The sequence below is a fragment of the Chiloscyllium punctatum genome, chromosome 46 (genome assembly GCF_047496795.1).
Source record: "Chiloscyllium punctatum isolate Juve2018m chromosome 46, sChiPun1.3, whole genome shotgun sequence".
Classification (NCBI taxonomy): domain Eukaryota; kingdom Metazoa; phylum Chordata; class Chondrichthyes; order Orectolobiformes; family Hemiscylliidae; genus Chiloscyllium; species Chiloscyllium punctatum.
The window spans coordinates 36,004,703-36,017,522 of record NC_092784.1 but is presented as its reverse complement, the minus strand read 5'-3'; the positions used below and the strand labels follow the sequence as shown (position 1 = coordinate 36,017,522).

Genomic DNA, 12,820 nt, shown 5'->3' with positions numbered 1-12,820 from the left:
TGATGCATTTGTTTCAATTTTCAATAATTGCCTCAATTTGGAGAAGGTTCCATCAGATTGGAAGATAATGAACTACATTCCTTTATTCCAAAAGGAAGGGAGACAAAAAACAAGAGACCACAGACCAGTTAATGTCAATCATTAGGAAAATGATTGATTAGATTTTATTGTCATGTATATCAGAGTACAAATATACAGGAATGCAGTGAAAAGGATACAGAGTCACCATTTTCGAATACAATAGTTAGAATTACAAGCAAGAGCTGAAATTAAAGAAACAAATAAAAAGGAAAAGAAAATGTTCAGATCACTCTTGCTACTGTAGCTGCCATGAGTCTTGAGCCAGGTGAAAGTGAGGACTGCAGATGCTGGAGGTCAGAGTCAAGATTTGAGTGCTGCTGGAAAAGCACAGCAGGTCAGGCAGCATCCGACGAGCAGGAAAATCGACATTTCGGGCAGAAGCCCTTCATCAGGAATCCACTCATGTAGGTAGTTACATCAGTCATATTTCTTTTTACCAATATTTATCAACCTCATAACTCCAGAACAGACAGGACACTGAAAATAAATATGGAAATAAAGTATTCAAATTTGGAGAGAGGTTCATTCCAGCCAATATTCTCTGATCCCCAATTCCACATTTCTGTGAAATTTTACTTGTCCTTTATTGTGCAGACTAATCCCAAACTTGAGTTCTGAAACAAAAACAGAAATTGCTGGAAAAGCTCAGCGGTTCTGGCAGCATCTGTACAATAATGATAGATATTAACTGGTCTGTGGTTTCATGTTTTCAATCTTCCTTCCTTTTGGAATAAAGGAGTATAGTTCACTATCTTCCAATCTGATGAAGGGCTCCTGCCTGAAACATTGATTTTCCTGCTTCTTAGATGCTACCATACCTGCTGTGCTTTTCTAGCACCACTAATCTTGACCATGAGTCTTGAGCCAGGCACACCAATGCCAGCAGAGCTGGACTCCAACACTGCAATGCCACCACCATTGCAGCCGCTAAGTTACTAGGTCAGAAAGTAAGTTGTAAAGAGGACAGAAGACGGCTGCAAAAATATGTAGATAGGTTAAGTGAATAGGTGTGCTGCTGGAAAATCACAGCCAGTCAGACAGCATCTGAGGAGCGGGAGAGTTGTTAGAGCTGATAGGTAGGAAGGAAGGTGGACAAGTAGGACAGTTGAAGAGGATAATGCCGATTTGGATGGTTGAATCTGGGATAAGGTGGGGGGAGGGGAGATCAGAAAACTGGTGAAATCAACATTGATCCTGTGTGTTTGGAGGGTCCCAAGGCAGAGGATGAGGTGTTCTTCCTCCAGTTGTTGGTTGGCTAGAATTTGGTGGTGGAGGAGACCCCAGGGTGCATGTTCTTGACAGAGTGAGGGCTGGAGGGGAGGGTTACAATTATATTGTACTTTGCTCAAAAACTCCATGAATTCATGTAAGACTCTTAACTCACTTTTTCGATTAGAATCAGTCTAAACATTATGGCACAGACACAGAACTCAGGGGACTAACACCTTCAACGTTATTTGGCTACACCAATTGTTAGTTAACCTGAGAACCTAACTTTTAAAAAAAAGTTGTGTGATTTATACATGAAAGAAGTGAAACTATCATGGTATTTGAACAGATGAAAGACTCAACAAACAATCTTGTATGTATAATTTCAATCACATCACACTGTGTAAACTTTTGCTATAAATTCTGTGTCTTACAGCCATCTGATGAAGGAGCAGCACTCTGAAAGCTAGTGCTTCCAATTAAACTTGTTGGACTATAACTTAATATTGTGTGAATTTTAAACTTTGTACACCCCAGTCCAACACCGGCATCTCTAAATCACTCCTACTCAGGGTCAGGCACTCATTCCGCCCCACCCCCAATGCACCTAATACAACGCGCAATTTTAGCATGGCCAATTCACCTGACCTGCACATCTTTGGACTATGGGAGGAAACCCAGGCAGACACGAGGAGAATGTGCAAACTCCACAGAGTCACCTGAGATTGGAATCGAACCTAGGACCCTGGTGCTGTGAGGCAGCAGTGCTAACCACTGAGCCACCGTGCCGCCCTTTGTAAGGCAGTCCCTCCATACACAGGATAAAACTAGTGAACCTGTTCTGGTCTGCCTCTGATATCAATATATCATTCCTTGGAGAAGGGGATCAAAACTGTTCATAATATTCCAGGTGTGATCGAAATAATGCCTTGTATTGGTTTAACAAGACCTTATTGTTATATTCCATTTCCTTTGAAATAAAGGCCAACATTCCACTTGCCTTCCCTATTGCCTGCAAAACCTATATGCTTTTTGTAATTTATTCACAAGAAACTTCCAAATTCTTCTGCTAAGCAGCTTTCTGCAGTCTTTTTCCATTTAAATACTATTCAGCTCCTCTACTCTTGCTACCAAAGTTCATAGCCTCACTTTTCCCCATGTTATATTCCATCTACCACATTTTTGCCAACTTGCTTAACCTGTCTACACCAATCTAGAGACTGTCATCTTCATTATCTGCCTTCCCATCAATTTCTGTGTTATCTACAAACTTGGTGATCATGCATTCACTTTCCTCATCTGAGTCACTGATTTATGTTGCAAATAATTCTGGCCTCAGTACTGACCCCTGTGAAATTCCATAAGTTCCTGGTTGCCATCCTGAAAATGCTCCCTCTATCCCAACTCTGTCTTCTATTAGTTAACCAACTGTTATGACACAGGGATAGCAAGCCAAATCAAATCAACCTCATTTTTATTGAATTCTCAACTTAGTGCAAATAAAACATTCAATGACCCGTCAAATTATTATATTGTTCCTAACCAGAATTTAAGAATACCAAATCTTAGAAGACAAGTTTATAACTTGAACAAAGTTGATAATTTATTATTAATAATGTAACTTTAGCAGAACACAAAAAAGCTAATAAATAACATTAGCTAATAATTTGACCTGAAGTTCAAGATTGTTGATCATAACCCCAACTCTCACACAGACAGACCAACAGAGAGTTAAGAGATAAATTAAAAATAAAATAATTGTATTTTGTCAGCTCAAAAAGCTATTTCAGACGAATAACAGGCCTTACTGAAATTCCTGGACAATGGCTAGTTCACAGGAACACAAAACTGTATATTTTGCTTGAATTCCAAAGTCTCCAGTTAATACAAATAGCTTCAGCAGATTCCCAGATATATTTATTTATTCCTTACAAGACTGGAATGTTTTTCTCAGAATATTCAACAATTTGATAGTTGGATAGAAAACTAGAGAAAGCAAAACACGAAGCAACCTTCAAAGCTCCCAAAAATTACTCTCCTGTGAAAAATGTTGTTAGAACATTTTTCTTTCTTTCCAATCAACTTTTTTCTGTGATTGGCTGGTATGCACTGAACCTCTCAGTTGACCAATTCCACATCTAACCATCTGCCACATCAGAACATAGCAACAGCTTGGTGCTGATTTGTCTACAGTCTCCTTAGAACATTGATTAAGTTGCATTATTTTCAAGGCCAGTTCCCAACAGCAAACATCAGTCGCTTCTCCTTTAAAACAAGTTGCTATTCCAAGTTCAACCTCAACTCAGTTCCAAAGAACATGAGAAAAATAAAAGTGAAATAGTGAGGGCCTCTACACAATCCTTTAACTATGCTAATATAGTACTCTCAACATCATTGGCACTTATTAAATCACATAATATTACAGAACAAAGAGACATTGGGGTGCAGTTTCATAATTCCTTGAAAGTACAGTCATTGCTAAATAGAATAGTGAAGGTGGTATTTGGTATGCTCACTTTTATTGGTCAGTGCATTGAGTATATGTGTTGGGAGGTCATATTGTGGCTGTACAGGACATTGGATACACCAATATTGAAATACTGCCTGCAGTTCTGGTCTCCGTGCTATTGGAAGGATGTTGTGAAACTTGAAAGGGTTCAGAAAAGATTTATAAAGGGTGTTGCCAGGGTTGGAGGGTTTGAACAATAGGGAGCAGCTGAATAGACTGGGCCTATTTTCCCTGGAGCGTCAGAGGCTGAGCCTCTAAACCTTAGAGGTTTATAAAATCATGAGGGGCATGGATAGAGTAGATAGACAAGGTCTTTTCCCCAGGGTGGTGGAATCCTAAATTGGTGCACATAAGTTTAAGATGAAAGGGGAAAGATTTAAAAGGGATCTAAGGAATAACTTTTTAACACAAATTGTGGTGCATGCATGGAATGAGCTGCCAAAGGAAGTGATGGAGGCTGGTACAGTTACAACAAGTTAGGTGAGTTGGCTCTGCTAAATTGCCCGTCGTGTTAGGTGTATTAGTCAGGGATGAATGTAGGGGAATAGGTCTGGGTGGGTTGCTCTTCGGAGGGTCAGTGTAGAGTTGTTGGGCTGAAGGGCCTGTTTCCACACTGTAGGGAATCTAATCTAATCATTAAAGACATTTCGATGGGTATATGAATAGGAAGAGTTGAGGGGGATATGGGCCAAATGGAACTAGATTAATTTAGAATATCTGGTCAGCATGGATGAGTTGGACTAAAAGGTCTGTTTCCATGCTGCATATCTCTATGAATCTATGTATGGTGTCTTATCAAACACCTTCTGGAAATCCATATGCATATTAAATCCATTGCTTTCACTTTACCTATCCTGTGTAACCTCCTCAAAAAAGACTTCCAGGTACATTTGTTAGGTATGATCACCCCTTGATGAAGCCGTTCCAACTTTGATTGATCAGATTATGTTTTTCTAAATATTGGGCCTTTATAATCCAACACTAATATGGTGCCAATGAAGATTAGATTCTCCATAGTGTGGAAACAGACCCTTTGGCCCAACAAGTCCACACCGCCCCTCCGAAGAGAAACCCACCCAGCCCCATTCCCCTAACTAATGCACCTAACACCGTGGGCAATTTAGCATGACCAATTCACCAGACCTGCACATCTTTGGACTGTGGGAGGAAATCCACGCAGACACGGGGAGAATGTGCAAACTCCACACAAACAGGTGGGAATTGAACCCAGGTGCTGTGAGGCAGCAGTGCTAACCACTGAGCCACCATGCCACCCCTAACGTGAAGGCAATCTTGCTATATGACCTTCACATAGCAAGATGAAAACAACTAATTGAAAAGACTGCCTTTTATTTTATTTTCTAAATTTTATTCCCATCTTCACATTTCACAAATATTTTACATTTTTATCTCCAGCATCCACTGATAATTAAGAACCTTAAATATTATTCAATAATTTCCCTCTACACTTGAAACCTACTGTCTGTCCGACAATCTCAAGTTTTGAATAAATATTTATTGATAATCTGCCTGTCAGTCTTCCTTACAATCACATTCTATTGAACTAACATTGAGTTCTGACAGTATTTCCAAATATTGATGTCCTGTTATTCCTGACCACCTTGAATTTCCTTATCAAGAAAGAGAACCTAATTTATTCAGATATTTAATTAGTTATGAATGTTATTTATTCCTTCTTGTTCTTTTCCACCTGTCACTTACTAAGAATTCACTTCTTTTTCTTTGTACAGCAGACGTGTTTGAACCCAAGTTACTGTACTGGCAAATGACAGCATCTGCTGAACTTCAAAGGCACTCATGGTGCAGGAATCACTTTGAGGTGTTTTGCAAAGGATCGACAGGCTGCTGATCCTTACACAATGGGCACTGCCTGAGCTTTGACAAACAAAATTCCCCATTCAATTAATTAAGTTTGCAGATACACATCACTGCACAGGAGCAGTCGAAACAAATGGAGACAGTGGTGTAGTAGTAATGTCACTGGATCAGTAATCCAGATCTCCAGGGTAATGCTGTGTGGACTTGGTTAAAATCTCATCTAGAATTTAGATTAAATTAATAATTGTTCACCATAAAACTAATCTCGGTATGGTGAACATCAAGCCTATCTGGTTCATAATGCATGCCCTTTCAGAAGGGAAATCTGTATACCCTTACCCAGTTTGGCCCATAAGTGTCTCAAGTAATAAAGTGGTTGACATATAACTGCCCTCTGAAAAGGTCCTCTGTCAGCAGCACCCCCTTGTCCAGATCAGGAACTAACCTCCAGCCACTTTCCAACATGGACATCTGTAGGGTGATTGCCACACAGGCACTTCGTACATGCTATAATTGATGTCTCAGTGCGCTGTGCCCAGCCTGGACAGGTCTGTGTTGGTAAGCAGCCTGTCTGCATAAAATAACTTGTCAACACAGCAGTACAAAAAGCCTTTGGCTATGATTGAAACATCATCATGCTCACAGGAATGGCAAAGCAAGACATGACATGGACACAGAGCAGGTGGATGAGCACTAAGACAGCAAGTAAACAACCCTGAGATACAGTTTGGTCCAACTGGTGAGCTGCATATGTGTCTCTGCAAAGGATAAGTGTCTTTGTAGCAACCCTTCAATGCTAGTTGCTCATGCACCTGCAATACAGGCCTATGCTTCCTAAGTCTCCTGCAAGTGGTCCATACAGGTAAACTAAGGATTGTGAGGTGTCAGATGCCAATGTCCACAGACAAGGGGTGATGGTGGCAGCTGGTGTCTACAGATGCCCTGAGATGCTGTTTGATGCCAGGTACCTGCCCTGATTTCCATGTTCAGAATTCCTGGCAAGACTAGAGTAGTGCTGGAAAAGCACAGCAGGTCAGGCAGCATCCAAGGAGCAGGAAAATTGATATTTCAGGCAAAAGCCCTTCACCAGGAATATGATGTATTCCTGATAAAATGGCTTTTGCCTGAAACATCGATTTTTCTGCTCCTCGGATGCTGCCTAATCTCCTGTGCTTTTCTAGCACTACTCTAATCTTGACTTTAATCTCCAGCATCTGCGGTACCCACTTTCACCCTGAGAATTCCTGGCATCTAGCCTTGTTTGCCAAGTTTGTAAGGTAGGGAGCTGAATATTAATGAGGCAAATTGTGGCATTTAACAAACAAAAAATCCTTTTAAATGGCAATTTGCTGCTGCCTAATGAGAAACTCCCCCTGCTGCAGATGCATAAAATATACAGCAAGTTGGCCTCAACATCAAAGTGGACTTTGCTGGTCATCTTGTGCAATTCAGCCATATCCCATGCTGTTCAGGCCCTTATCAGATTCCACCTTCTCTGTTTATTTATAAGGCACATAGAAACCTCACGTTTCAGTACAATGCACTTTACAACCAGTGCTTTGTCAGATAATTACACACAATTTGGTTGTTCATATTATAAAATCAACCCTGCTTTTTTAACCTAGCTCTATATCTGGACAACAATAATGAACCTCAAAATATGCATTGTAATTATAATAAACAAAACCAAAAGATGTTGGAAAACCTCACCAAATCTGGCAGCATTGGTGGAGAGAAATCAGCATTAACATTTCAGGTTCAGCAACCATTCTCCAGAACAGTCTTAGCTATAATTTCTTCCACACATGCTGCCAGACCTGCTGAATTTTTCCAGAAATTTATGTTTTTGTTTGTGATTGTAAATATAGTCTCATGTACAAACAAGAATTTCTTGAACTAACCTACTTCTCACATGGACATATTGCTGAGTAATGTATTCTGTTGTCACAATTAGATTAGATTACTTACAGTGTGGAAACAGGCCCTTCGGGCCAACAAGTCCACACTGACCCATTCCCCTATACCTAACACTACAGGCAATTTAGCATGGCCAATTCACCTAACCCGCACATCTTTTGGACTGTGGGAGCACCTGGAGGAAATCCACGCAGACATGGGGAGAATGTGCAAACTCCACACAGACAGTTGCCCATGGTGGGAATTGAACCCGTATCTCTAGCACTGTGAGGCAGCAGTGCTGACCACTGTGCCACCGTGCCACTCATATGACCCCTTGTTTCGTTTTCAAGTTTAATAATGGCAAAAACCTTCCAGTAAATTAGCACCAACCCATTTAGCTGCAATAGTGTACCCTTTACCTCCAGGGGCTTTGGAAATAGAAAAAAAAAATTTTGCAGCTTTTTCCTCATTTTAATTGCAACTACCACACTTACAAATGTCCAACAACTTGTGGAACAAGTAATACAAGATAACAACACTGCATTTGCTAGAAACAGGGCACAATATATACTTGACAAAGCAATGTTTTGGTTCTCAAGGGCTCCTTTTCATTAACATCACAAACACATTTATTAGATGTTGCAATCATATGGCAACATTGCTTTCTGTATTTGTGCTGATGTATGGGTTTTTTTGACTCATGCTGAAGAATTCAGCAATTTCCTCAGCAACCGTCATTCCTACACCACAGTACATGAAGAAATATCAAATCCTTAGATAATTTGACAATTAAATTTGCACCAAGCATCACTCATAAGTTAGTAACAAATTCTTTTTTCCCAAAATTACTGACACACACAAAAAGCCATCATCCTATAGACACCTTCCATAGACCAGTGAGGTCACAGATAATGTGTGTCTGTTGGATTTGCACAAATCTGGAAGGTTTTAACCAGGCAATTTATTGCATTTCAGATGTCAACCTAAAATGTAACTTTAACACTTGACACCAGGTTCATTACAACAGCATCAAGTGCTTTTTCCCCAGATAGTAGCTTTTGAACATATGCTTCCTGAACCTAGAAATTCAACTTTCATTTCCAAGTAATTAATAACTGAGTCATTTAAAGTGTTCCTGGCTCCCAGTTAGCTGAATGTTCCTTTTGTCAATGTTTTAGAGTTATTTTCTTTGTAACCTCCCTCTCTTTCCCGCTGATCCCCTCCATAGCATCCTTCTCTCTCAAAACCCTCTTACATATCCGTTTTCCTCCAGACCTATCATGCAATTTTACTCAACTTCCCAAATCTTTGATCCCTCCTTCTTCCCTTCCCTACCCTATCCTTGACGTAAGTCACCATTACCCCTTTTATGAACAGACCTACCTGAGGTAGAACACCTAGTCTTGTTAAAAGGTGGCCCTCTCTTAACACCAGCTTCAGGCTTCCTAACTGCTTGTGACTCCTGTAATCAGAGGCTACTTCTTTCCATTGGGTAAAGCTGATAGATTAAATAGTGAACCTATCAGCAATGAGCAATGGGTGGCATGGTGGCACAGTGGTTAGCACTGCTGCCTCACAGCGCCAGAGACCCGGGTTCAATTCCCACCTCAGGTGACCGACTGTGTGGAGTTTGCACATTCTCCCTGCGTCTGTGTGGGTTTCCTCTGGGTGCTCAGGTGTCCTCCCACAGTCCAAAAATGTGCAGGTCAGGTGAATTGGCCATGCTAAATTGCCCGTAGTGTTAGGTAAGGGGTAAATGTAGGGGTATGGGTGGGTTGTGCTTCAGTGGGGCGGTGTGCACTTGTTGGGCCGAAGGGCCTGTTTCCACACTGTAAGTAATCTAATCTAAAAAAGAATCTAATCTAAAAAAAAACTATGATTGGAGCAGCAGTTCCTCACTTATTCCACTTTTGTTAGGAAGCATGGCTTTTCTCAGATTGGTCACCCCGTGCTTCAATTTTCCTGGGGTTGGTTTGGGGTTGTGTGTGTAGTCTGAGCATTGGTCACTCTCAGGATAGAGCACAGCCAAGGCTGATTAAACACTCAGGTTGCATCCTAGCCTGACCAATGGCCCCAAGCACTCCTGGACTCTGAGCTCAGGCACTGGAACATTGTCTTGCCATGTGCTTATTTGAGAGTATGAGTTGATACCATTGAAAGAGAGAGAGAGATTGCTGTCTGAGCTTAAGCCCACTTGAAAGTGGGTCTAGGCACTGTGTATCAAGTGACACACACAGCCCTGTACTGTTGAAGTGCTGCCTCATCAGGGTTGTGGTGGGGGGTGGTGGCTGTCATCTTTTCAAAGGAGACATCAAACTGAGGCCTTGTCTATCTTCCTTAGAATGGCAGCAAAAGATGTGGCAATATATGAAGGCGGGAATGCAAGATGTCTGTGGAATCCTGGCCAATTATTGCCAGTCAACCAACACTGCTGAGAAATCGAGTCATAGAATCAGAGAGCTGTGCAGCGAGGAAACAGGCCCTTTGATCCATGATGAGGTGCAATTAATCAGTTGTGACATACTTAAATTACAAAAGGCTTGGCCTCTCCTCTGCTATATGGGTGTGTTGAATGTGCAAGACCAAGAGTGTACTAACTGTGTTTGGCACGAGCGTCTTCCTTAATAAAACAGGGCACCACAGGTTGAGGCAAAATTCCAGGGCATCCAAACCCACAAGGGGTTAATAACTGACATCTCCTACATGAGGCAGTTTTGAAGAACAATACCCATTGCTGTCAGTGTTGGGACTGCGAACAGAACCTCCCCAGTTCAGTTTGCAGTGGAGGGAAATTGTCAGAGCTGTCTCCCTCTTCTCTCATTGACAGTTCCTTTGTGTCTGTCAGAGAGATGCGGCGTCTCCTTCACATTCCATGTCACCAGTCGAGTGTTGTATCAGAGCAGTTCTCCCTGCCTTCATCCTCTCCCTATTAAACTGTAGCCCCAGGCCAGCAGGATGGTTCCTCTGGATTCTTCCCCACCTCCAGTCCCATCACTCAGCCCCAAATTGAGTGCATCTCCACATCAATTTGCAAATCAAAGGGCAGAGGCTGTCAGCAGCTCATGAAACAATTCATGAGCAAATCCTCTCCCCAGCAGTGCAGGGCAATGTTTATCATGTTGCTGATTATTAGATGTGAATGTATTGAATCAGGCTAGTGTGAAACCTCAGGTTGTAACTTTTCTCATTCTGTTTGCTAAATTGAATCAAGGGAAGGTAAGACGACATGTAACATTGCTTGTTACAATCACCTCCTTCCTACTCAAACCAATGCCAGGAAGGTGTGGAAAAAGAAACATATTCAAGACTCTAGAACACAGAAAAGACCATTCGGACTGGCTAGTCTACATTGATATCATTAACTCTTCCTATTCTGCCCCTTCCATACCCCAACCAACCATGTCCCTTTAACACTTTCCAGCATGGACCCAGCTTCCTCTGAACTCAACTCAGCTCAAGCACTGGAGCATTGTCTTGCCATGTGCTTATTTGAGAGTAAGGGTTGATACCATTGAAAGACAGAGAGACGTCGTGCTGCCTGAGCTTAAACCCACTTGAAAGTGGGTCTAGGCACCATTATTAACATTTCCCTCAGCTAGGCCCTCTTAGCAAGCCACTCAGTTCAAGGACAATTGGGGATAGGGATTGTTGGCAAATGAAAGAAAGGGCACATAGATGATATCAGCATTGCCTGACTGGGCATTGCACTGTGATTCTCTTTCACCTTGTTGGCAAAAGATCCAAGCTCCAAAAGGTCGAGTGACACACACAGCCCTATACTGTCGAAGTGCTGCCTCATCAGGGTTGTGGTGGGGGGTGGTGGCTGTCATCTTTTCAAAGGAGACATCAAACTGAGGCATTGTCTATCTTCCTTAGAGTGGCAGCAAAAGATGTGGCATACAAAGGCACAATTGCACCAAATCCCATTGACCTATCACCGCTGAACTCACTTACTCCCACCTGGTCCTTTAAAAGTTCTCATCTTTGTTTTCATGGTCCTCTGTGATCATTTGGCCTGACAAGCTTTTGGGACAGTGCCAATTCTGGACTGTTGCACATCCCCAATATCTGTCATTGTGCCTTTAGCTCTATAATCCCGGTGTCATAGAATCATGGAATCTTAGAATCTCTACAGTGTGGAAACAGACCCTTCGGCCCAACAAGTCCACACCGACCCTCCGAAGAGTAACCACCCAAACCCATTCCCCCAACGTATCACTCTACATTTACCCTGACTAATGCACCTAACCTACACATCCCTGAACACTATGGGCCAATTTAGCATGGCCAATTCACCTGACCTGCACATCTTTGGACTGTAGAAGGAAACAGGAGCACTCGGAGAAAACCCACACAGACACGGGGAGAACGTGCAAACTCCACACAGGTAGTTGCCCAAGGTTGGAATTGAACCTGGGTCCCTGGCGCTGTGAGGTAGCAGTGCTAACCACTGAGCCACCATATCCCCCCTCCCCCACACCCCTGCCCCAAGCCACCATTCCTTCCCCTCCTCTGAAACAATGCTTAAAGTACTTTTACCAATCTTTTGTTCAGCTGCCCTAAGATGTGCGCTGAAGGCTCAGTATTGAACTTGAGGTGGTATGGGTCCTTTGAAGTACCCGGGCTGGTTTACTGTTGTACTTGTTGTTAAGGGTGCAAATGCTTTCTGCTTCAATCACTTGCTGTGGCAATGAGATGGGAGAGAGTTCACCGAAAATGGCAAGTGCTGTATTAAATAAAGCAGGAACCCTGTGCCATCAGTTCAAAGCGTCTCAGTGAGCCAGGCTACAGGGCCAGTCAGTAACTCGGAGGCTGAGCACAGAACAAGGTTCTTGTTCCCCTGCCTCCCTCCCTCACTCCTCATGCTCGTCCTCACAATAACTTGCACCCTCATTCTCTCCTTTGGGATCTTTCTCCAGCTCACCCACTTCCTCCCTCTCAATAGTCGCCTCATATATGCACCCCTCTACTTTCCCTCTCCCCTCTTGCCCCACCTGTATCCTGCTCCCCCTCTCCTGTTGCCCCTACCCCATTCTGCCTTCACATTCATGTGACCATATCCATGATCTTTAGTTCTAGTCTCCCCTGGTTCTGGTCTCCCTCAGTTCTGATCTCCATCTGATTCTGGTCTCCCTGTCCCACACCCCATAACAATTGGAAACATCTTCTCTGGGTTTACTACCAGCCTGAATTTCAAACTCTCTCATAAATCTTACAGACCTCCATTGAAAGTAATGGGGATATAATGGTGACGTTACTGATTAGCCACCTAATAGGCATCAG

General features: G+C 42.5%; 1 long non-coding RNA gene across 1 annotated transcript in view; it reads right to left on the bottom strand.

The window, feature by feature from the left end:
• Window positions 1-232: 232 nt before the first annotated feature.
• LOC140467949 (uncharacterized) overlaps window positions 233-12,820 on the bottom strand; it is a 106,993-nt gene continuing 94,405 nt past the window's right edge. Inside the window, exon 4 of the long non-coding RNA XR_011955546.1 lies at window positions 233-558. This is a non-coding gene — a long non-coding RNA (uncharacterized lncRNA). The remainder of the gene's footprint in view (window positions 559-12,820) is intronic.